This window comes from Dromaius novaehollandiae, chromosome Z (assembly GCF_036370855.1).
Source record: "Dromaius novaehollandiae isolate bDroNov1 chromosome Z, bDroNov1.hap1, whole genome shotgun sequence".
In the NCBI taxonomy this organism is placed as follows: domain Eukaryota; kingdom Metazoa; phylum Chordata; class Aves; order Casuariiformes; family Dromaiidae; genus Dromaius; species Dromaius novaehollandiae.
The window spans coordinates 3,415,072-3,441,041 of NC_088132.1; the positions used below are offsets into that span (position 1 = coordinate 3,415,072).

Below are 25,970 nucleotides of genomic sequence, written 5' to 3' on the forward strand. Positions count from 1 at the left end.
CCTGAACTGGGGGCCCAAAATAGAGGTGGTGTCCAGCTGTGGTGTGATGAAGGCTGAGCAGAGGGAATCATCCCTGCTCTGCCTTTTTTCTTGGAGCCATGCCCGTGCTCGCAACACTTAGGATGCTGCTGCCCTCAGCGCTGCCCGGTACACGACTGGCCCCTGCTCTGCTTTTCCCCCCTAGGACCTGGAGCTTCTCTGCAGAGCAGCTCTCAGTCCTGCTAGTCCTGGCTGGTATCACTGGCAGGCTTTGCCTTCCCGAGGCAGGATGGGGGTTTTTCTGTGCTGAATGTCACAAGAGTTCCTGTTGGCTCCTTCCTCCCACCCGCCCAGGGCCCTCAGGACAACAGCCCTCCCCTCACACATACTGACTGCCCCCCTCACCCCCCATTTGGAGTCATCTGCAAGCTTGACAAGAGAGCATTTCATTACCTCACCCAGTTCGCTGATAGAGATGCTAAAGAGGACAAGTTCCAGGACAGACCTGGAAGGATCCCAGTTGGTACCAGCCTCTAGGCAGATGCACCCCATTAACTGCCTCCTGAGCCTGATCACTCAAGAGGGTATCTACTCACCTGGTTGTCTGCCTACCCAGACTGTAATATCCTAACTAGGACACAACAATATTGTGGAAGACAGTTTTGAAGTATTGCTGAAAAACAGTTAAATGACACTTTTTGCTCTCTCCTCTTCAATAAATCCAGTTATTTTGCCACAGAAGACAACCACCCAGTTCAGACATGAACCCCTTGGTGAGTCCGTGTTCACTGTTCCCTACCACTTTCTTCCTCTTGTGCACAGAGACATGGTCCAAGCGGATTCACTCCATGATTTTCCCAAGGACCAAAGTAAGACTGAAGGGCATGTAGTTCCCTGTATTTTTCCCTTGGTCTTTGGCACCCATGCCAGCCCTGAAAGGGCTAGCATGTTTAAATGACACAACTAATATAGCTGGAAAGAGCAGAGAAGTCTCTTCATTGGAACTGACAAAGCAGCAGCAAGCTTCAGGCTAAGAATAGCTGAAAAATGCTGGACCTAAGTTGTATCTAATTATGTTCATTAGTTGAACAAATAGAGAAAAAAGGTAATTAGCACCACTCTGCTAGTAACATGCTTGACACAGGATAATTAACCTTTTAGAGTATTATCGTGCAGCACTGCAGTGATACAACCATGCAGTTTTTGGGATTCATTTGAACAGTTCTGCACAATGTAGCCTACAGTGTAGACATACTTATAATGATTCCTTGGAGAAAGTGTAGGGAGGATATGATGAGTGATTTCAGTGGAAGTGGAAAGATGCATTTGTTTTCAAAGATGCTTCTTACACATATATACAGCATAACAGGAACCAAGGGCCAAAAACTGCTTTTGAACATATTTGGAATCTATCTATATAGCCTCTTTTACTACACTGGTGTTTTGTTGATTTGTTGTAGCAAAGAAGAAACTTTTTTTTTTTTCAGAACAAAACATCGCAGTGCCCTTGATCACATCATTAATACCTTATGTGACTTCTATAAAATTAAGATAGCACTAACACTGTCAAATTCCTCTCAGGTCAACTTTCACTAGAAAAAATACCTTAAATAAAAATTGAGCACAGGTCAGGTAATGGAGAAGGGAAATGCCACCTTGTAAATACTGCATTACTATCTCTCAGTTGTTTGGAGCATTTTGTGGCATTGTGGCCTTTTATTAAAGCTTCAAACAGAATATATATTAGTTCACTGTTATGGAGGAATATTGCACTGCTTATAGTTTACTATGTACTTGAGTATCATGACTTTCTATGTGTATTAAATCCTTATTTTTCTGGTAATGAAATGCATGCCCTTGTGGCCTAATGAGTGCTCAGACATAATTTAAAATCAAAAAGTATGAATCTGCAATTGTTACATTCCCTATTCCCACACACAAGCACTTCCAATATACAACACAGCTTTATTTTCTGGCGGATTACTCCCTCTGACCTACTGGCCAAATCTTCCTCTGTAAAGATTTAATCAACCACTTTCCACTTGGAAACAGAGATGGGTCAAAATCATCCCTCTTAGCTATAGAAGCTGTAGGGGCTCACTTTTAGTGTGATATTCACTCAGGCTGCTGTTAGAGGTCAGGGATTGCACTTGAAAGGTAGCAGGTAAGGTGTTTTGGCACATTCTTTTTGTGACATGCTACTGCTAATGCAAAAATTAGCGTGGTTATGCTTTGAGCAGTCCCACTGAAATAAATGTCATATCTTGGTTGGAATAAACACAGCAGAAGCTAGGCGTTTAGTTGGAGTCAAATATTGCTTGATATTATGAAAAAACGCAGAGGAGGTAGCCTACAGGTGAAGTACACGTGATTAGCTGGTTCATCTTCCCTAAAGGCCAAGAGAAGTGTGGGTGTTTGTTTTTAAATAAGATCCTTATATTTTAAATAAGATCCTTTAGTACAATAGGACCAAAACCCAACTAACGAAATAAGGCTGAATATTGTCACCAGATAAAGAAGAAAAGGAAAGAATTATTTCATGATGATCCCAGTGCCTTCTGCAATAATGACTGTCTCTAAGGATTTTGTTCATGAAATAGTGCTTTTCTCCCATGTAGATCTTCTTTCATTACTTGGCACTAATGGCAAATGAGAGCTTCTTACTGATTTCAACAGAACCATGATTCTCCTAACACATCATCTGCACATCCACACTGGGGAAGTTGTTTATATCTACAGTTTCTCCCTTTGTAACAGTACAAATGCTTTCTAGTGCAAATTAAAATGGCATAGCTGCTTAACTACACTGACTTATGTGACAAAGCTTGGATAGTCAAAGATAATCTAGTATCTCTTTCCTGAAGATCACTATATCTTGCTATCCACACTCATACTAAACATTGTGCATACACAAAACTTTGGTTTATTAATGGGTTTAAGTTCTCTAAGAAATTTTTTGGATGAAAGTTTCATCAATCTAAATCTTTCCTGATGCTGATGAATCTCACTATATATATTTTCTGATTGTCAGACTTTCCCTTGAAAATGTTTTATCCTAAGCTATTCTGTTTTATACCATTTATTTAAATATCTTACTACCTACACGGATAGAAACCGAAATCCCTGAATACTTAAGATGTTCATATCTGTGAATTAATTTATCTAGAAGTATTTCATGTCCACTTCACTATAATCAGGAAAATACAGCTAAAAAAATTATGCCAATATAAATAAATTAGAAGTATTAGAGATGGTTGACCAGTTTCTTATCTTATTTTAAATATGTGACAATGATAGAGGATTGTGGAATATAAGAGGACTCATTTTATACCTTTGTTAATATCTGTCTTGCTGTCTCTTTTTTTCCTGTATCAATGGAAATACACCATAGTAATATATATCAAATGTGCATTTTTAAATAGAATCAGTGTATATAAATATTTGTAACAGCCACAGGGACATTTTTCTTCTCAAGAGTGAATTCAAAATGACACAGCTAATGAGAGTGTCTTTGAAGGACTTAGGATGAATTTATGCATATTTAGTATGTTTATAACAGATTCGTTAAGAAAAGGCTGAGATGTCCATATTACCTGAAGCCTATTTACAGAGAATATCTGTAAGTGGAGAGGATATCTGAACTGAGAATGAGAAGAGATCTTTTCTTCGTACAAGGAAAGAATAGAAGGAGGAAAGACTTCAGAAAAAACAGCAAAGCACTAACATTGGCTACATAGTCTCTTGCAAGTAAATAACCACATAGAAAACCATATGTTTTCTGAGTTGCCTAGACCAAACTGCATATTCATATGAAACCTTATTTAAAGCACCCGAATAAATATGCACTTTCTCTTAGCAGATTAACTTCTCTTCCCTGTCCAGCAATTTTGAATACATACTGTAAACAGGCAACAGTGCTTGATGATGGCAAGTCCACCTCATTACTTATTGCTAAATTCAGTTAGAGACCACAAAATTTATTCATTTTGAACACTACTTAAAGTTTAGCTTTACTAAAGTTTAGAGGTTAAATGAAAAAAACATCATATACAGAAATGCTGTGATGGGGAATGCAGATAACAGCTGTGATTTACTTCAATTAATTCAATATTTTACTTCTCCTCTTTGTTCCAAACCCTAATATTAATTTTTAAAATTCTGCTATGGAAAGCAGTAAGGAATAAGGTATAGTTTGTATTCCCCTTAACTATATGTTTGGAAAAATAATGAGTCTTATCATTTTAGCTTTAAGCAATCATGTGTTATGGGAGTGTCTCTCCTCCTATCTGATTTTTCTTTCTGAAGAATTGAGAGATGTCTTCTCGATTTTTTTAAGCAGAGGGAAGGTCCCCTTCAACTAGTTGACTGCACTGCCTGAAATTGGTTTCCTTCTCCAACTTTCTACTTTAATTGTGGAGCTTCCTTTTATATATGACAAGAAAATTGATTAGTAAATTTCAGACCAATGTGATTTAATTTTTCCTTACAATCAGGATATGTACTTCCTCCCATTATTAATACTATTTCAATGCTAGAAAGCAAAGGAAAATTGTCAATAAATCAGAAACTTCTGTTTCATGGACTGGAAGGCACCACAGACTTCTGTTTAGGATACTCTGTGAAAGGCATGACTGTACATAGAGAAAACATTTTTGTCAGGCACCTGGAGTTGGCTGTCTCAGGCTTTTGCTAAGCAGTCAATAAATTCCTTTGTGAAACTCTCTCTTTATTTTCAGCTCAAATTCTGATCACTCTGTAGTTAACCTCTCAAAAGGCCATTTTTGCCATTATCTGTTCCATAGTTTTCTGAAGTCATTTTGTGACTGGCACCTCACGCCTCTAACAACACTTCTACACCAAAGAGTGCTTAAAGTTAGTCTAGCCAATTGCCATGCTCTCACCCTTCTATAAAAGGCAAACACCTGCCCCCCCCCCCAATAACTCCTTTTCTCTCTTTATCCTATATTAGCAATGCACAAAGAAATTTTAAATGTAAGAACTTAAAATCCTGGGATAGGAGAATGTGAAAGCTCTGCAGAAGGTAGAAGCAGTCTTCTGAAGTACTGGTGGACAAAATACTCGATCTTTATTTCAAACCAAGCTTTTATAAACCTACAGAAGTTATTTTTATAGTATGTTTTTATAAGACTGCAATAGTGTAAAAATACTCAAGAAAACAAAACCTCAAAACTGGTTAATGTTATGTTAGTAGTGCTCCTGAAACCAACTAAACCTAAAGGAAGACCAACAAATAAATCCAAGTGCAGTCCAAGCAAGCTAGTTGGCATGTACCTATGCAGATTCAAGGTTTATCCACAATCACAGAAAGACTATAAAAGCATTTTGCAAGCTCTCTGATAGTAGTATGCATCAAAGGATCCCCAGGACTGGATTTTTTGAACAGTAAATAATACATTAATCATTGATTTACGAAGTTAACTGACAGATATTCCAAAAGCAACAACGGCAGCAGGAAACACAAAGTTATAAAAGCATATTATAAATACCCAGCTGCATTTTGGGGACAAAGAATGCTGAAAATGCAGGACTGATGGAAAGCAAAACACAAGTTTCTGACAAATCCAGCAAACAATTTCAGTTAGAAGTAGTGTCTGAGTAAAAATGTTTCTTAAATAAATTTAATTGTTGCTGTCCGGAATGGCCAAGTCTCAGCTCTGTACCTTTATCATACAAAAGACAACACAGAATTACAGCAGTGGAGAGGTTAGGCTATTAACTCTACATAATCAGAGGTCAAGGCTGAAACTCTTTCCTTTCAAGCCTGTTGTGCCTGGGTGATGTTTTCTTTGGCTGTCAGGGACAGCAATTTAGAAGACAGAACATGTATCACAGCTGTGCCCTTCAGCTTTGAAGGCTTCAGCCTGACTCAGACCTATTTAAATATGGATTTTAGTGTGTTTCACTATGTTTTAGTGCGAATTACAACACTTGCCTTGTTTTGTTAGAAAAGATAAAGACAGTTAAGATGCTTTTATGTCAAACATTTATTTTTTGCAGTGGGTTACTATAAATAAGATATAAGTTAATGAGAACAATTGCACATAAAAACTTGTCAAGGGAGGGAAAAGCAACTCCTTTCCTTCTGTGAACCTTAAGGCAAATATGACAGTATTAATTCTGTAATGTCTGAAATGCTTTCCTTTTTCAGAAACAAAAGTGCAGAATGGGGGTGAAATGGAAGCTATAAAGAATACAGTCTTTTCAGAGGCTTTGCTACTATAAAAGAATAGCATGAGAGCAAACTGTGGCTACAGGGAGAAGAGTCATTTGGCTGTTCTGGAAAACTGCTGTAGGAGAGCATAGGTTGGTATGAAAATGCACTCTGAATTTGTAAAATAAAGCAGAGAAAAGGAAGATTTTTCCCAAATTGTTTTATAAAGCAACAGGCAAAATATGACTCTTCATTACATCTTATTTGGTGATTAAGAAAGCTATTACAAACAATTTTGTAACATTACATGAAATATTTTTAAAATGACAGGAAGTCTAAAAGAGAGTCTTCATGAATTGAACTGTATCTTCAATATGTGAACCAAAATTTATTTGCTTTGGAAATTTAGAAAAAGAAACTTTAGAAATGTGTTCAATACATTTTGGCCTGCATATTCTTGCAGTTAGACTATTTTTAGCATCATTTCCATTCAATACATTCCCAACAAACATTGTCAGCAGGGGTTAAATTTTTCTATATAGGCAAAACTCGGTAGTGCTATGTAAACAAAGACTTTTCTACGGTGATAAATAAGCCCACTGCTAGCTGTTATAAATATGTTCTATATTTGCTGTGAAGAAGCATAAACAAAAAAAAAAGCAGTATTTTCTCAGGGAAATTTGGTTAGAGTGAAGAAAAAGAAATTTTCAGTAAATCTTATCTGGATTTTTAGTTTTTGTATTGATAAGGCAAAACAAGTTAACTCTGAAATCTGGAGAACTACACAGGAAATTATCTTTGTATAGTCATCATGAAAAGCACTAAATCTGAATAGTCCTTACTTAGCAGAAAATTATGTAGCTTGAGAGACAGTAATTTTGACAAACAAGCAAAAACAGTCTATTGACATGTAGCTGTATACTGCACATTTCATGAAGAACTGAAGTTAAGTAGGCTACAAGACTTATAGAACCAATGATGATTTTACTGGAGTTTACTTTTGAACCGATTAAAATCTGAATACATTTCTGAAGGAAGCTTAACATGGCATTTCGTGTACTCATGATTTTGACAAGAATTTTTTCTCTCTCTCTCCTTCCCCTCCTCCCCCCGCCCCTTAATTGACCATTGAAAGGCCAGAGAACTCAAGCTGCTCCTGGAAAGAATTGGCATTTTGTCAAGGACTCATTCTATCATAAGTTGTCTGACTGGATCTCCACTGTATCTTAAAAAACACCTGAATGTGACTTCAGCTTTGGTGTAGGCATATAACTGTGCAGTATGTTCCAACAACTTCTAAATATTTTCTAACTTTCTAATATCCTTGCACTAGATCTTGTAACTTACTGTATTATATAGTTCTATTAACTTGCTAAATCTTCTAAATAAACCCTTTTGATGATATGGTGCTACTTCACATTAATTTGATGGAGTGTGACTGGAAACACAACAGCTGCCTTACTCTATACTCTTTTTAAAAGAAAAAAAAAAAAGAATGCTACATTTTTTGTACCATCAGTGCTGTGAAAGCCAAAGATAAGCAGTAAGGAGCTGTGCATTGAATCTCAGGCAAGGATGAAAACAGAACAAAGACAGTGTCTGGATGTTTACTATCTTATGGATTGCTTAAATTAGTCATCGTACTATGTGTAGTCTGCCCTGTTGGTGGGATGCCATTCATTTTGCCACTTACTCATCTTCTGAAATGTTTTTAATCATTCTGAATGATCAGTTAAAAAATAGCTTGGCAATGTCTTGTCCAAGTATTGACCATGGCATGAATTTCCTATGTTTTTATGTGACATAATGTCACTACATGCTGTAATCAAACCACTTTCTCTCAGCTCTCATCTCACTTTGAAAGAAAGAATAGATGGAAAATATTAGATAGAAGGGATTTCAAAGACTATAGCAAAGATTTTCAGATGCCATTCATGACTTTGGGTGTCTGAAATGTTTTAATGCCTAATATGAGGCAACCATAAAAAGGTATTAATTTTCTGAAAGCTCTATATACTCATCTACAAAAAATACTGACCTACCCTGATGCTGTAAAGCCATAACTAGGAGGCAACATATAAAGTTTGAAACTAGCAGGTAAAAAGCAAATGGAAGGAAATGGCTATTTCCAGAATGTGTCAAAACTATGAAAAGCCTTCCCACTAGATGCTACAGATAATAAAAGTTTATTTTGTTTCAAAGCAAGACTGAAGATAATAAATTTATTGAAGTTCAGTAAACATGTAAAGACTTCTAACTCAGGACCTACCCAAACTTCAGCTGGTTGGAGGCTGGACAAATACTCAGGGATAGTATTTTATATGCTTGTCCTGGTTTTATATTGTGGCCACTGCGGATGGGATACTGGGATAGGTGGATCTTCAACCTGATCAAGTGTATCTGTTCTTATGTCCTAACGGCTGTTTCAATTATTCCTACCTGTTCTTCGTTGAAACTCTGTTCTTCCTTTAATAGTGTAAGATCAGCTTGTTGGTCAGTCTCATCATATATCGCTGCCATTGTCCTTTATTTAACATGAAGTATAGAGGGCTCATAAGAGGCTATTCACATGACTTAAAGACAGTACTGTGCTAGATGACAGGTAATGTGGAATATGGCTCTTACTCTGTTCCATGCATGAGATCTCACTGTTGTCTTTAAATGAAGAGAGTATCCATGCCTTTACAATGTAATACAACAATAGCTCCTATTTCAGCCTACGAGCTTGACTAGAAATTAGGCTCATGAGGCACACATTTTGTAGATTACAGAAATGCACTGTGTACACTATTTTATTTCTTGAGCTATTGGGCTGCACATAGTGAATTTTCCTGCTATCCAATAGCTCATTATAGATCCATACACAGATTTGAAATACTGCACTCACTCTGCACACACATGACCACACACAGAGTTCTCTGTTCTCTTCAGATATATACATCTATGAATTACAAATTTAATCTTCTAACCCAAGCACCTACACACATAATACTCCATTTATGCATTTTGATTTGCAGAGTAATTCTTCAAATTATAGATGTGTTCTGATGAAAGATAATTAATAATAATTTCAGTTGGATCATGGGGTGAGCATACAACAACAAAAAGATTTTTCAGTGATAAGGATAAGGATATTTTCTCATTACCTTTGAGAAAAGTAACCTAAAGAAGAATGCTTTCATTTGCTCCCACAATAGCACTTTTGTAAAACATGGCTATAGATATGACTAATAAAATGCTGAATTTATACATGTGTATATATATATCATAATTGCAGCTTCAAATTTTTTAGAGGAAAATTTTTGCTCCATCTCCCTCTGCTGAACAGAAAATCTTCTAAGCTTTGGCTCAAAGCAGTGTTTGTTCTGGTGCTTTTTTTCAAATGTAATATAAGAAAATAAAATCAAACTGATCTTGACTTGTTTGTTCTGGTGCTTTTTTTCAAATGTAATATAAGAAAATAAAATCAAACTGATCTTGACTTGGCAGGGAAAACAGAAGTTACTACACATGTAAGCTAGTCATAAGAGAAACAGAATAAGAAATAGCTGTCTCCTGAAATTTTTCAAATAGGAAACCTGTATATACATAAAAGAAATAATTACTTGAAGAATGGCTACTCAAAAAGCATTTTTAACAGTGTAAGGATGTGTCAATAATTTCTAACTGCTGTCAGAATGGATGTTCTTTTGGAAAATGGCTATATTTAAAGGGAATTCATGTTTTTCAGTTTTTCCAGCAGCAGACATCAAATGAGAGGAAAATAAAGGGTGATTCTGAAGACTGAGGAGTCTGAGAAGAAGCCAAAACTTGACCTAGCTGATTTGTGCCTTGATGAATAGTGGAAAGAGGCAGCATGTTTCCCCTAGCCTAAGAGCAGTTTCCATCAGGAATTTTTTTCTACCTACATATGTGTGGGTGGAATGTTACAGTAGATCCAGCCTATATTCCTTTGGCCCATTCACCCCCTCTTTTCTCTAAACAGAGTATTTACAATCTCAGAAATAGGGAAGTCCAATTTAACTTCATTAACTCTGCAAATGCAGCACAACTATGAGCAGCACAACACCTGGCAGTGGAAGTGAGCAGAGCTATTTCAGTAGAGAGCGTGCCTTATGGATGGTTTGTGGTGTCTGATGTCAGCACTGGGCTTGTTTGAGTGGCACAATAATACTCTCAGAGACAGTGAAAAATCTCCAGGTAGGGTAAGAGGTAAGGTAGTTTTAAGTTTGTTTTATGTAACTCGGAACCAAGTATCAAGAGCAGCTTTAGGAGTCATCCCTGTATCTTTATCCCTTTATCAAAGCGTAAGATCTTGTTCACAGTATACAGCAGCCTGTTCTTGTCAATTTACATGACAAGAGGTAATAAGACTGCTTTCATTAGCTTACAAAATGATTCACTAATCAATTGCTTCAGAAATATTAAAAAACTTATAAATCCTGTCTGAGAGAATGTCACCTGAACAATTGTATAAAACGTTAAAAGACTGCAAACTTTTAGGATCTAATATGGGACCCTCTCTGGGTGTACAAAGCAAACCCAGATGATGAGCAATCTTGGAAGACAATTGTATGTAAATATATCTCACATTTATGAGAATGTTCAATGCCATAGAGTAAATCTACATCTTATAAAAAATATCTACATAAAAAATTGTTTCTGCTTCCTCTACAATGCATTCTGCATAGGTCCAGAGATAGTTTGCAGCCACATGGGTTGTTCTCATGAGGTAATTAAAAAAACAGTTAATGCTAGCTTGCTACTAGTGGAGTCTTACAGCGGCAAAAAGAAACTTTAAATTGTTCTCTCTTCCCCTAGGAGCCAGATTTCCCCCTGCCGCAATATAGGCAATATAGCCAGTGGGCTGGGTCATATTTAGAGCTGTCATACTACAGCTAGTGTTCATTTTAATACAGTAAACACAACAAAGGATGCTTTAAAAAGTGTATAAGCCTCAAGTTGCCCAGAAGGAGACAATAGCCTTAGACAAAATACCCAGAGCTGAAATATTTATTTGCTACACTATAACATGTTTTTTTTAATTTTCAGATGAAATGTTATTTTTTAAAAGTTTGACCAATCATTTTGAAGCTACATAGTTCTCACAAGACAGACTGCAAGCAAAGATACTGGACTAAAAATAAAATACTTAAAAGAATTTTCTGCACTTTGAGAGCTGGTCGAATGAAGGGAGACTTGAATAACTAGAGATAAAGCTCAACTAATAAAAAGGTAGCTAAAGCAGTTTGTCTGACGTCTTTGCAAACAGTTATCCATGTTGTTATGGTGTGCTCCCACCTCAAACCCAGCCTGACCTTTCACCTATAATCCTGCTCAAGCAATAACTACCAGTGTTGGTCATGATGGATGCATCTGGTCCTGGTAGCTGCATCCGGCTTAAACTGGACTCTGGGGAGACAGATAACAGCACAATAGCCAAGGGCTAATTGAGTATGTGCCAATCAAAATTTGGCTGGTATGCAAATATGACTATGAGTCAATCATCTTACCCCATAAATAGGTGACAGCCCAGAGCCTGTTGAGCTCTCCTGCACAGCAGCAGGCTGCATGCCAGGCTCTCCATTTGAGTAGGGATGCCTCTCAAGGCTTGCTCCTTGAGGCTGAGAAATCTTTGGTAAGTGACTAATAGCATGCTGAAACTTTGCAAACTTTTCTAAGTTATATCTTGGATTGACTGTGCATGTAATCCCTTAGACATAAACCATTGACCAAGTCTGGGACCAAAATTGGATCCAGCTGCACCTAGACTCCTCTGAGAAGCAGTTTGGAAAGCAAGGGGTCCATTCTAAGCCTCATGACTCAATGGGAGGGTCTCCTCGATGATTTCATCTGACCCTGTCCTCTTACACAGTAAATAACTGAGTGTACCTTGCCATCGAATCTTGTTAAACCGCTGTCTTATTTACCATTGAACTTTGTTAAATCACTGTCTTATATCAATAAAATATATTGCTGCTTCTCTCTTATGAGTGAAGTGCATCACTCAACTGCAACACACATACTTTTAAGAAACTTTAGGGTTGTGAATTTTCCTCTTTACTGCTTTCACATATTTAAAAATGCAAATTACAAAATAAAAAAGAAAATTCAGTGGACAGAGATAAAAGAGGGGAAAGCTTAGCTACTGAAACATGGTTTCCAATTACTTTGTGCCTTAAACCTATTCCCTTACTATATTAATTTCAACCCTCTGTTGTAAGTTCATTCATGCTACTATAATACTTCCAGTATTTGTCCTCCCTGTCCCTTTCCTGCCCCATGTTTCCAGTGTGTCCTCTGATAGCTCCAAAGACTACAAATTGAATAATACTCATGTACCATACGTGCACGTGCACAGATACCACTAAGCTCACATTTCTTCATTTCCTGCCATGTGATGTTAGTTACGGAAACTTCCCTCTATCCATCTCTGACTTCCACCATAACTGCTGAAATTTGACATCTTTAAGGTCTCTAGCTTCTCTAATTTGATACAAACTGTCGACTCCAAGTTACTAGAGGAAAGAGGGACAGGAAAAGAGACAATTCTATAAAGATCATTGCCTTACACATATAGCTCTAGGGATACTGACAAAAAGTATATACGTCACATTAAAACACAAGACAGCACCTCACACTCTCTTTTAACCTGTTCAGACATTTATTCTTAAATGTCTACTGCTATTTAACAAAGAGGCCCAACCATGTATATACTGAATGTGCTGACTGTATTTTTTTCCTGAAAATAAAGCAATATTATATGAAATTTTTATGATAAACACTAGATCACTGCAAAGAAAAATCTGTGCACCTGCTGCTCAACCTCTCTAGTGTTAGCTATCAGCATTGCCCCCTGTTTCTTTTTTTTCAGGGCCCATATATTAAAGAATGTATTATAACTTGACCTTTTATTTCCCCAGATCTAGATTTATATACAAACTTCATGGTTTGAGGCTGTCTAAACACAAGAAAGTCCCTTTTTTGTAGATCCAGCATGGATCTGTTGTTTTCTTCTGAGAAGAGCAGATTTTGTGATATATGATCACTCAAGTCTTCTATTAAACATATGCTAGGAAGACAGTTACTGTTGATGCAATGCCGACTTGGCAAGAGATTCCTTAATAAGAGGAATAGATTGGTCTATTACAATCAAGTCTCATTCCCTGTCTCTCATATCAGCATAGGACAAGAATAATTGTGACAAATGCTAATTTTTCACGACTTTTGCAGTGGGGTACAGTTTTGATATCATGCCTGTAAAACATTTTTCTGTTATGGGGTTTATGTTTAGAATCTACATGCTCTAGAGAACACAGAGTCATATAATGTTTTTAACTAAGGGAGTCAACTTGCATTTTCATTTTATAAGATCACCAAAATATTAGAAAGCTCTGTACATCACAGAAGACTGTTACATAGACACAATCTGCAAGACTGGTGGAGGAAATGCTCTGCACTCTCCTGCAGTAGAATCATTGCCTATTTGCACCTTTGCTAGCAATCTCAGGGCTTACCGAAAGGTTGTGATATCTCTGCTTATGCAGATAATCTGCACAACGAGATATCTGATAACGTCTGTATTTGACTTATATTTTCATGAAACAATTTTTACTCACCATATTTGTTTGCTTAGCTATCTGTCAAACTTACCTGTAAAGCTGATCTATGTAGCATAAACGATGCTCAGAAATGCTCTCCTCTCAACACAGGCGTGAGGAGTTTCACCGGTGCAAGGAGAAGCACAGTGGTCTTCCGAGAACAGCTCATCAAGCTCAGTTTGACTTCCAAGCAGTGTCTTGTTCATAGGAACACCTTGCATTGCTTTCCAAAATTGATTTGAGATTGATTTAGAAATTGATTGATTTTTGAGATTGGCATAGAAAATTTCAGCCCCACTAAACAAAATTCAGAACCTGCCTCAGTTTGTTCTCAGACTGCCACATTTATTATGCAGAGATAATGTTACAACTATTTGAAGGACATTGTCAATATTGAAGGGTACTGTCACTTTCCAAGCAACTTCTCAAGTTTATGCACTTCTTAAAGCATCTTGTTGTCATGTTTACCATATCAGCACAGTGCCATCATGCTCACAGTTCATCACAGTCTAATCACATACAGACAATCTGCTACATAATACTCCTTGGGCTACTTCTATATTGGTTTTCTTCATTGTTTAAAATATCCTGTAGAGTTTATTCCTTCAGGGAAAGTACGATGTAGGGAAAAAAGGAATATTTTAAAATCTATACACATTTTGCTGGCTGAAATTAATAAAATGTGAGATGTGAAACATAATGTTCAGTTGCATAACCACAGAAGCTGTTTCTACAGTGAAATGAAATTGAATTGAGAAGCCATAATAGGCAAATAACCGCAAGGAAATAAACAGACATGATAATAATGTATCTCAGCATCTTTCAGACCTCCTGATTCCTTAAATATACCTTAAGGTAGCAAACAGGGTCTCCAATGAGAGCTGGAAAACCACTACAAGGATATCCTTTTCATTTTTCATTTTTCAAGTTTCCCACTTGGAAAGGTGGCCTTCTTGGGTACACAAAATAAGGGGATTTTGGTGTAAAGAAGTGTAAGTATGCAGGTATGTATATATTTCAGAATTAAAATTGGAATTCCCTTAATTCTGAAATAGATTCTCATATCTTTGTTGTATTTCATAGTTCAAACATATGGATTTTTCTGTGATATAATGTCATCTTCCCTCATGTTCCTTTGATTCTTTGTAAGGATGATAGAACATTTTCCACATAATTTAGGAGTATTCCCTCTTTCTTTGACCCTTTCATCTCTGCCCCAAAGGTAGAACTATTTAACTTGATGGACTGCTCTTGCTTAGCTTTAAGACATTTCTGTTATATCCAACTATATCTGGTCTATGAACAGAGTAAGAAAATTATAATGTGGTTATCTTAGGCGCTGAAGATTAAACCTTTCAATTTTGAGAGAATTTGTCTTCTCTCTTAGCTAGCCTGGGCCATTACGTACTATTTCCAGAGAAACAGTGTCTGAGGTGGCAGCAGCCTTGCAACCAGAATTCTGAGCAAAATATTTGCAGATTCTTTTCAGGTTTTTCCTGCAACTCAGACATACCAAAAAACCTTGGCACTTTTTTAAAAAAAGCACTATTATATTTCCCCTAAGGGCTTGGACACTTCCCCCCCCCCCCCCCCCCCAGGGGAGATTATCATCCTCTCAGTCCATAATAAGCTAGCTCCTTCAGCACTTATATATTTTCAAAATTACATTTTCTTACTCTACTAATGAAATCTTTTATTTCTTTTCAACCTTAGAAGAAGCAGAATAAATATGGCCTCACTGCCCCTAATAGGCTGCCATAAGTTGGAATTGAAATAAATGGGATCTCCCAGATTCCAAAAACCTGAGGTAGAAGATCAGACTCTTTTGGAATACCAGTAGTGACTATCAGTATCTCTGGCAGAAGAACTGAAATGCTATTCTGTTCCTTTAGATGGATATGTACACTGGGCATACAATAGAAACATACAGTATCCATTAACTTCTGGAAACACTGGGTTAATTCTTTTCTTTTTTGCAGCATAGATGCTTGGGGAAAGCCCGCTTTTGACTGCTCGTTAGAGGGAGGGGTATTACATTCAAGGAAATCAGTTCAAAATGTTGTAGCAGAAGGCTACATACCCCCAAATAGACATTTTCAGGTTAATTACTGAATAGATTAATGCAGTTGCATTTTTATCACTTTTTTTTTTTTTTTTTTGTTAAACTGACTTTGGCAAATATTCTTCTCTTTAACCTTCTAATAATTTCCCTACATTAGAAATACAATTCTGCAGTCCTTACTTTTACAGGAATCAAACAAGTAGACTGTACTTGTGAATCAAGACTGTGGGTACAACCTGTGTTTCTGGCCTGACATATTCTCCTCTTGTCTCAGATGTTCAAAACAGTAAGGCAAGTCTGCTTCTGATCTGTCTCTAATTTTACACAAAGTGTCACCAAAGGTAGTGTTTTCCATTGGTGTAACTGATGGAGAACAGGAATCAAGCCCCCAGTGATATATTTAGGTATCAAATTGAGAGTGCCATCATGATAGCTAGAAAGGTTTTCATTTTGGATGTGCAGTGAGCTGATTCAGTATAGAAATCACTGAAGGAGAATAAATATGGAATACTACGGCATCATCTTTTTTTACCATAATCGTATCTCAAGGAGAGATTATTCTTAAGTTTTAAAATGAAAGCCTAGTTTTAACACTAAGAGGATGCACTGCAGGCAGGAAAGGTGTGAAGCAGATCTACCAACATTTTTCTATAGCTGATAAACTGCAGACCTCATGCACAGTGTCTCTTTACATATTTAGGTGACTGAAATCAATGGAAAGTGAATTGAAGAAAAAAGGAAAAGCTGATGGACTGTGACATTTCTTCTGTTTGTGTGCCTACTTCACTGACAGTTGACAGTTATTAAAGTTGTCCTCATGTTTGAGAGAGTCATTTCCAATTGCTTGTATATGTAGAAGCTTTCAAGATAAATACAGTGTATCACTCCAAGAGTTCCACAATTTAAAGTTTTTCTTACTTAAACCTCTACTTTATAAAAATTTGCCAGACAGAGCGAGAGAACAAGAGCTGAGCTGTTCTGACACTTTCTCTCTTATGCCCCAGATGCTACATCTTTACATAAGAACAGTGGAAAAGCTGGCATAACATGGCTTTTACATTTCAAATTAGATGATGTATTTACTTTTCCTTCTAAAACATGTTCCTCATTTCAGGACAGTTGTTGTCAATGCAAAGAGAAAAATGCCTATGCAAAGTTAGTTGAGACAATGTGGAAATAAAGGATAAGGACTGACCTCAATTAAAAAATTACTAATATAGTTCTGGAAAATCTGGAGAAACTGCACAGAGAAGTCAGATGACACTTCAGGCAAATCACAAAAATTTCTTTGCGTTAAAGAAAGCTCATTCTAGAAACACAATGACAAGCTGCATCTCTTCTACAGGTTCCCAGACAGATCATGCTGATTTATGAAATGCAGCTTCTCTGTCTTCCAGAACTGCATCAACTTAATCTAAGAATTAAAGTGTTGGTGGCTGCTTGTGTGTCTTGAAAATGAATGTTAATAGACTCCCTACGCATTTTCTCTTCTATTATACCAAATAACAAAACAGTGATTTTAGCATATAACAGCAACAACAACAAAAACAATGAAAACAACAACAACAACAAAAAGACTCAAACCCAAATCCTCTAACCTCTCTCTTTTCAGGAAGCAGTGACTTGACTTCTCCCCTCAGGGAGCCACTCTGTGCTCATTTCTTTTGAAACAGCCTTACCTGGCAGACACAGCTTTTTAAATCTGCTGCCTGAGACTCATTCTCATGAGTATGATCGAGTGTTCTTTGGGTCTATAAATCATTTGCTACTTTTTAATTCAGCTAGATCTTTGTGTAGGGAACAGCATGCTGAAATGTACTCTGAAGAGCACATTGACAGATCTGTTTGTTAATTAAATGCCAATCAGTAATGAAAACTGGAATAACTGTTTATAGATAGTACATCAAAGGACAATAAAGAAGTATACAATGCAATCCATAGTCTTTTTCATAAAGAATCTCATTTTTGTAAGGAATTTGTCTTTACATTTTACTCAGCTTACGTGATATTGAGATCAGTGGATATTTTTTCTGAAGAAGCCTAAGAAGGAAGCAAAGCATTTTTCTTAGCAAATTCTTTCATCTTCCTCCCTATCAGTATTTTGGTATGCAGTATCTGACAACAAAAAGCCAAGAAGAAAGTCTATGCAGAAGACCTAGGGTTTAATGTGAACCAGAGAGGAACATGAATCATTCAGGAATGATTAACCCACAAAACACAAGGGCAATAAATAAGATAGTTACTCAGGTTTACATATCTATAGGGAATCTGTCTATCACAGTGCATGTTTTGAAGCTTAACAAGAGCTGTTAAAAAACAAACCTATGATGTAATGTCTTCAAATACATTTGGACTGCTAATGAGATGTGATTAGGAAATAAATCTGGGAATTTCATCAGCTAACTGGGATGATATCATCCTGTGAGACAGCTTGGAGTCTTGGAAGAAAGCAGGTCAAGGAAATCTAAAACAAGATTTCCAGACTCTTCTCAGCAGTGCCCAGTGATAGAATGAGAGGTAACGGGCACAAAATGAAACTCAAGCAATTCCACTGGAACACAGAAAAACACTTCTTCATTGAGAGGGTAGTTGAACACTGGAACAGGTTGCCCAGTGAGTTTGTGGAGTGTCCATCCATGGAGATATTCAAAAGCCGACTGGACACGGTCCTGGGCAATCTGCTTTAGCCTGCTTGATGGGGGGGTAGACCTGATGATCTTCACAAATTCCTTCCATGCCCATGATTATAATTCTGTGATTCTGTGATATGACTAAGTTTAGCAGTAAGAAGGAGAGAACAAAGTAGATGCTGGCATTTAAAGACAGACAAAATACCAGAGACAAAACCAAATGTAAGTGTGGTACAAAGCTCTTCGAACTCTAAAGATAATAAGGCTGAGACACAAACTTCAGTTTATATCACGTGGGAATTTGAAAGACACTTGAACTTCCAAATTTTGATCTGGATGTAAACTTTGCCCCAGGCTTATCCCTCTAACACCTAGAGGGTAAGAAAGGTCCTATTTCCTTTCACAAACAGCACTGAAGCAATTAATGCAGGGTGCTAAGTTGTTAGTAGAAGGAAAAGGGGGGAAAAAAACCCTTAAGTTAATCATTGCACATGACAATCACAAAATGGCATTGGACCACACTTCACTGAGATGTAAAGCAAACAATTTTCCTAAGGTTTGAAGAAGAAAAGAGAAGTGTACTCTGTCCTGAAAAGAACATTCTAAATTTGCATAAATCTGTCATCTATGATCTTCTTCCCTACCACACTTTTACTTTGCTGTCAAAGATTATACTAGCAAGGAAGCATTAAGACAAAGGTAGTATGCAGTAAGGGGTGATGTTATAAATTCAAATAAGCTGTGCATTAAAATCTGCAACTGAGCATTAAAATCTTGCTTTAAAATAAGAGCACCACAAGATAGGAGAAATCATTCAGTCAAGCATGTTACAGGACAAATCACAAGCTTTAATTATCAATGTCTAGATCTGGAGACAATGTACAATATCAGTATTCAGGGAATCCAGCTGCTTAAAGGAACCTGCCTTTAAATAAAAACAGTTCAAGTCGAAAAGTGAAAAAAACAGTTCAGGTTGTGCGTTAGTCTCCACTGCTATGTCCACTTTGTTTACTGAAAAACATAACTAAAATAAAGAATTGTCATACCATCTTATGCTTATGGTTCTTTTCATAACGATCACTTTTTAAAATTAAGCTTAGTCCTATGCAGCTCTGCAATGTAGATCCAAAAAGAGTTCAAGCAAAGCTACAATCAGATAACTGTACACCATCATAGCTGCAAATTTAGCAAAGAAGAGAGAACTTGGATTTCATAAAGTGATCATGACTTAATTCTCTACCATTCCTTGGGAGCAGACATATAGAATTCCTTTTTCCACTTAGAACAAAAATGTATACTATACCCAAATGACTTGATTCAGTTCCCCATCTGAAATGAAGGAAGTCAAACAATCTTGAGTCACTTTTTTAAATGGAAAAAGCTTCCGGATATTTTCTCAGTGGTTTCCACTAACCAGACTTCAATTTTCCAGATTTCCACAGAAATGCTGCAACTCCCTGTCAGACCTCCACCTAAAAGTTACATAAATGTATTTAGTTGTCCGTACATCTCACTTAGAGCCTAGGACAAGGCTCATCCTGTGGCTTTCTGAAAAATAAAAAAATCTCATAGTGACTGATATGAATTTTCTATCAACTTATAAGAGAGAAATCTACATATTATTGCAATCATATATATCTGCTTGATACAGCTTTGACATGATTTGTCTGCAGTGAAATTTTATTCAAAGACATGGTCTTCTGGGTAAAGATGCAGCTGCTAATACATTCAATTACTTTCAATTACAGCCTGATCTAGCATTTTATAAAAGAGCTAAACCCTTGTGCTGTGCCTTCTAAATGCCAGATAAAAAATCATTTTGAAAGAATACATATATAGTTTTTTCTTGTGAACAAGGAAGCACAGTAAATGACCAACAATATATGCCAAGCTCACACGTTAAGGCAGCCTGCAATGTTTTGTAACTTGAAAACAGTCAAATTCAAACACATAAAATTATTACAATAACACTGTAGTAATTAAACAGATGCTAATAACAAGTAATTAGAAGGAGGAGGTATATGTACGTATTTTTACCACCACTATGTAACTAGCTTTTTCAGGGACACTGAAGAATCTAGGAAACCTAAAGTATGTGTGACAAGAATGTGTTCTTGGCTATACTGAACCACATGTGGGGGAAAAAAAAAAGATGCCCTGTCTAAAAGGAATGTTCATCTGAGGAAAATCATCTGAGGAAATGGGGCTATGCTAATAAACAAATACACCTGAGTAACATTAGTTCCCGTGATGGGTGATCCATGAATACACCATATCAAGATAAACACAAAATTACTGGGAAAACTAATTGATCACTCTAATAGGGATAAGGCTTCTCTAGATTGCGTATATAAGATTGTAACAAAAACTGCCAAGCTCTGTTGATGTCCCTTTTCTTCAGAATTGATCACTCTGATACTATGTTTTGTTCTGCTACAAATACAAGCATCCCTTTATCAACTGAAGAGAAATGTATTTCTTTTATTTGGCCCCAAGTTTTGTTGTCTGTGTTTGATTTGTTTGCTTACCTGTTCTTGAGGAATATTTGTAAAGTCTGGGTGCAATAGAAGAGAAAAAAATACTGCACAGTAAAGTTTCCGTCTTTCCCCTCAGTATGCTGTTCAACACAAACTACCACAGGGAAGTTCTGTACATACAACAGCAAAATGACAATTCAGAAGACATTATATAGAGCAGGATGTTAAATTGTCATGTAGGCTGAATATCTAAATGCCAACATTATTTCAGAATGATTTATTATCTCCTTGGTAGTCAAAATAAAAAACTAGTGATTTGTGGACTAAAACTTTTGGATTACTCTTCTAATTTATGGAACAAGTTATAACCTTGAGTCCTATTGTATGTTTTTATGTTTTGAAGCACTTCAAAAATGATTAAGCTGCTTAGAAATAAAGTGATATTCTTCTAAGATAAGTAAGTCTACATTTGAAGATGAAAACAACAAACAAACACTGGCTGATCTGGCAATGCTTTTTGCACTTGGTTCTAAGAATAAGTACAAACAAAATACGAAGGCAGCATGACTTTGAAGATGCTGGGTCCTCATTTTCATGACTTTATGGTGTTCATGTCTGTAAGGGTGAGGCGGGAGCACCGCCTGGACTCCCAGCAGTGACGGATACACAAACACAAGGCATATGATGGTTGATATGGAACATTTATTACCTCTGCGTCTGAACGGGGGTTCCCCGGTGTTTTCCCGATCGAGGCAATAATGGAGCAGGGGATCCCTGGCACTGCTGACCATTGGTCCAGGGTGAAGAACACCGTGGGGGGTGGTGGGGGGGACTGGATGAAGTTTTTATGTACCATACACATGCACAGTAAGCATGTTGAGCTCATTGTTATTCTCGATTCAAAGCCCAGGTGCAGCGCCACCCTGGCACAGGCTCAACTATGTGACTATGGATCAACATGCCCTGTTGATGCTCCTTTTCCCACAGAACGGTCTGCCTAGCTTCCATCGTCTATCTCCTCGACATTCTTCTGCACTTTCCCATACAATGTCATTTCATTTTTTTCCCTTAGAGTGCACTGATGCAAATGAACATAGATGTTCTATAAATAAATTAAAGCATAATAATGAAGTAGATTTAGCAGGATAAATTGTGTTAAATGATTCAAGAGCAGAAAGAAAAGAATGTTTTAGAAATACTTTATAAAGTGATTGTTAAGCGTAGCTAGTTAATATCAATGCACCTCTTTTAAAATACAAATACTAAAATTTAAAATAAACTAATTATCACATTTTTGGACTCTTACCTCAGTGCTCCTGCTGTGTTTACATTGCTGCTGCACTGGCACTTAAACGTCACAGAATATTAGAAACACACACTATATGGCAATAATGTAAATGGAAGCTTGAAATAGATAACACTTTCAATCCTGAATTTCAAACCCTATAGTTTGGAAGCTAGGCAGCCTAATCACTCTAAGCAACAAACTTACACGTTTACATTTGTGTGCGTGCATAAGGAGAGTACACTTTCGTGTGTGTTTTCTGAAGAAAAGAAAAAAAATCACATCAAATTATGGAAAAATATATTTATCCATTTTAAAAGATACACATCTGTGATAACTCAAAAATGTTAACACCACCACATTCTGCCTAAAATAAATTACATCTCTTGTTTTTTTGCTAGATCAGCATTTCTGAAAGTCAGTGTCAAATATCAAGAATTCATCAAATCAAGCCACTAACTGATAATTTTTTAATGAAGATATTATTGTAAGTGCACAAGCAATGTTTGACATTTATCCATGATTCTTTCCTTTCAGCCTATTACTAATTTCAATGTGATGGCTAGAAAACATATTTATATTTTTATTCCGAGTCAAAAAGTCACTTCATAAGGCCTAATTCTGATGCTTTTACTTGTCAAAACTGTGCTATTTTTTTTTGATGTATCTACTCAGAAATATAAAACTCAGCAAGAAAAAGTCAGAAATTTGTTCTGGACTTTCGTAACGATTTTTATTTTCATAATCTCTGTAAGCATTTGTTTAAAATATTTTCAGAAAAAATACTGGGCCAGTTTATTACAGCTAAATGATTTCCTCACAAGGATATTAATGTTTCTGAGAAGAATATGATTGTTTTTTTTTCCCCATTAATGACCACAGCTCAGCCAAAATTGAAAATCACTGAGTAATTTCAGCTGTGGCAGGGAGGGAGCAATTATTTTTGCTCACTCAGTGTGATTGTTGTTAGGAATTATGTAATACATTTCTAAAAATGAGATCTCTAAAGTCTGAAGGAAAGAGAGCCAACTCATATCAGAGAGCAAACTGGGAGACTTATCTTTTTAGGAGAAGAAATACAAAGTCACTTCGGCAGAAGAGAAGAGAAACAAATAAATATAAAAATAAATAAGGTCACTGTTGGAAACAGCAGAGCTGAATCACATTGTGCTTATTTTCAGGAATGGTCGATGAGATCAACAGTGCTTTCATTCTTTCACTTTTATTTGAGACGGACTATGCATAATGCACAGTGCAGACTGATTTGACACCAGAAGCTATGTAGTGTGGGGAATCCCCTCTGTACAGAGCTATGCTGTAAGGCCCTAGATGAGAGAGAGCTCAGGGGCACACAAGCATTTGCTTTTTTCTGGTTTGAGCAGGGAATTCGCCCAGTATTCTCTTCAGATATAATGACAGAAAATGTTTTTTAAAACTGAGTACCACCTAGACTGGTATTCAAACAAAACTCAACAAAATAAATAAATAAAATCACATCAGATTTTATCTAGAGTGCCTTGTTTTAATGTGACTCAAACAAATAACATTTCACATTTAATAAGAACAGACTAATACAAATCCTTCCTGATTCTGTTAAGCTCTCCAGACTGTCTGAAATAATGTTTCACTAAGCACCAAATTTATACAGTTCATTTTCCTTACTATTGATTATTTATTTTTTCTTTTCCTCTTGCATCAGATGATCTTTCTGCTGCCACCATAGGTTGCCTTGTAAATATAAATGCATGAAGAAATATCTTGTTCCTAAGAGCAAGATAGACTCAGCTTCCCTGGAAGCAGTTGAACACTTACATGCTATTTCCTGAATATGTAAAATTTTCAGGAAAAACAGCTTTAACAACTGTTTCTTTCACATAAAGAAAAACTTTTCATTCTGAGAAGTCTCTCCAAGAGAAATCTCCATTCCACACATTTCTAATAAGCCTATCATTGGGTATTAAGGTATCTCTACCTCAATTTCCGTTTCAAAATGGGTGCCATTTCTTGTTTCTGTAGTGATACACTGTTTGCTGTCTTTAGAGGTACAGAGCAAGAATGACATCTAAGATCTTAAAGGTTACTATTACATTATCTAACAAGTGATAGGCTTATTATAGAAGCTGAGAAGCTTTTCCAAGTTCATATAGGAAGGTCATATGAGACAGTAGCTCATTTTAAGAGAAAGGCATATATTAATCTTAGAAGATCAGATCCATTGTTCATTTTCCTCTGATTTCTTAGATGAATATCATCTAGACCTGAGAATTTGTTGCTCTTATCTGCATTGTTTATTTACACAACTCACTCTTTTGCCTTTACTAATGTTCCATCAACCAAGTTATTTAATTTCTCTACCATGTCTTCACTTCTTTTTTGTTATGGCTGTTGCTCCCTACTAGCTCAGCAGGCTTCACTAATATCTTGCATGTGATATGAAACAATAATTCCTTGTTATTTTTTTCTCTTCTAAAGTTCAGTGATTCAGAACACATATAGTGCCAATGAATGCAAGAAATATTGGACTTTTAAGTATTTTCTTATTATTTTATTTCAGTTTTTGCTAAATTTCAGTTCATTTATATGCATAAATTAATTACATGGTACTATAGTCTCATCTCATTGGTATCACTAAAAGTAAATACAGCAAAGAGTTTTAATAAGCATAGCTACAACCATTATAACACAAAAGAAATTTAATCCAACAATTTATAAAGCATAACTGTTTTAAAACAACAAGCACTGTCCATATTTTTTTGGTCTCCTCCTTTCTTGGGTTTTAGGGTACTTTTTTATTATTTTATTTTCATAGAACGAAAAGTGTTATACTTCTTCCTAAAAGATAAAACAAAACAAAACAAAAAAACATTCTTATATGACTCTTAGATGGACTTTCTACTATCTGTAGCTGTGACATAGTTATTAACATTTCTTCCTGATATGCACAGCTGCAGAAAAATTTATATAATTAACTTTAGCAAGAGCTGATAAACAATTGACTCCATTCTAATGTCGAGTGTATCTTCAGTTCCTGGATTTTGTAATAGAATGACTACCATTATTCCCTGGTTAATTATTACATTATCTGATGTTAATTACTGTTAATTAGCACTAATGTTAAAAGTAGTTCCACCATTTTTGCTGTTCTATTACAAATAGCTATCTATTACAAATCACTCTACTAGAGTAGACAAAAGTAAGTTCAGTCCTTAATACAACATCTGGAGGTGAAAAATAGGGTAAACTCTTACCTCTACTACTTTTTCATATAGCCTTTTTCCAATTTTTTAGCAATCTTTCTGAACCATAAACATCAATAATAGCCTCATTTATGCTATATACAGACACAATATTAGTTCTCTGTTCCTACCTGATGTTTTCTAGATTATGTATCTAATTTATTAATGTCACTCTTCACAACAGTTTCAGCAACAGTACCATTTTAATCGCATGCATTCCTGTTAGGTAGCCTACCATTTTTAGGTTTCTGATGACTATTTAAGCCCCATTTTCAAAATCCCTACACATACTGGGATGTACATATACTCTGCAAAACTCATAGTAAAATCTCATTAATCAGACTTTGACATTTATGCTCTTTTGGTGAAACCAGCCACATACTTCCTTGCTGAAGCCCGTGGCAAAATTCCCACTGACTTCAGTGAATCAGGGATTTCAACTCTCACTTGTAAAACACACCTGGTAGCTCACTGATAGAACATGCAAAAAAGAAGCAATAATTTACAAACACAAATGAAGATCTTGGG

General features: G+C 36.3%; 1 protein-coding gene across 10 annotated transcripts in view; it reads right to left on the bottom strand.

Moving 5' to 3' along the window:
• The window catches only part of LINGO2 (leucine rich repeat and Ig domain containing 2), a 452,194-nt gene that overhangs the window by 82,801 nt on the left and 343,423 nt on the right, over positions 1 to 25,970 (bottom strand). For 5 of the 10 annotated variants that reach the window (XR_010386288.1, XR_010386293.1, XR_010386292.1 and 2 more), the window contains one exon: positions 23,001 to 25,038. The exons of the other annotated variants lie outside the window; for them this stretch is intronic. The gene's annotated coding sequence lies outside the window, so the exon portion shown is untranslated. Of the gene's footprint in view, positions 1 to 23,000; positions 25,039 to 25,970 lie in introns of those variants that run through there. 10 annotated transcript variants of the gene reach the window in all.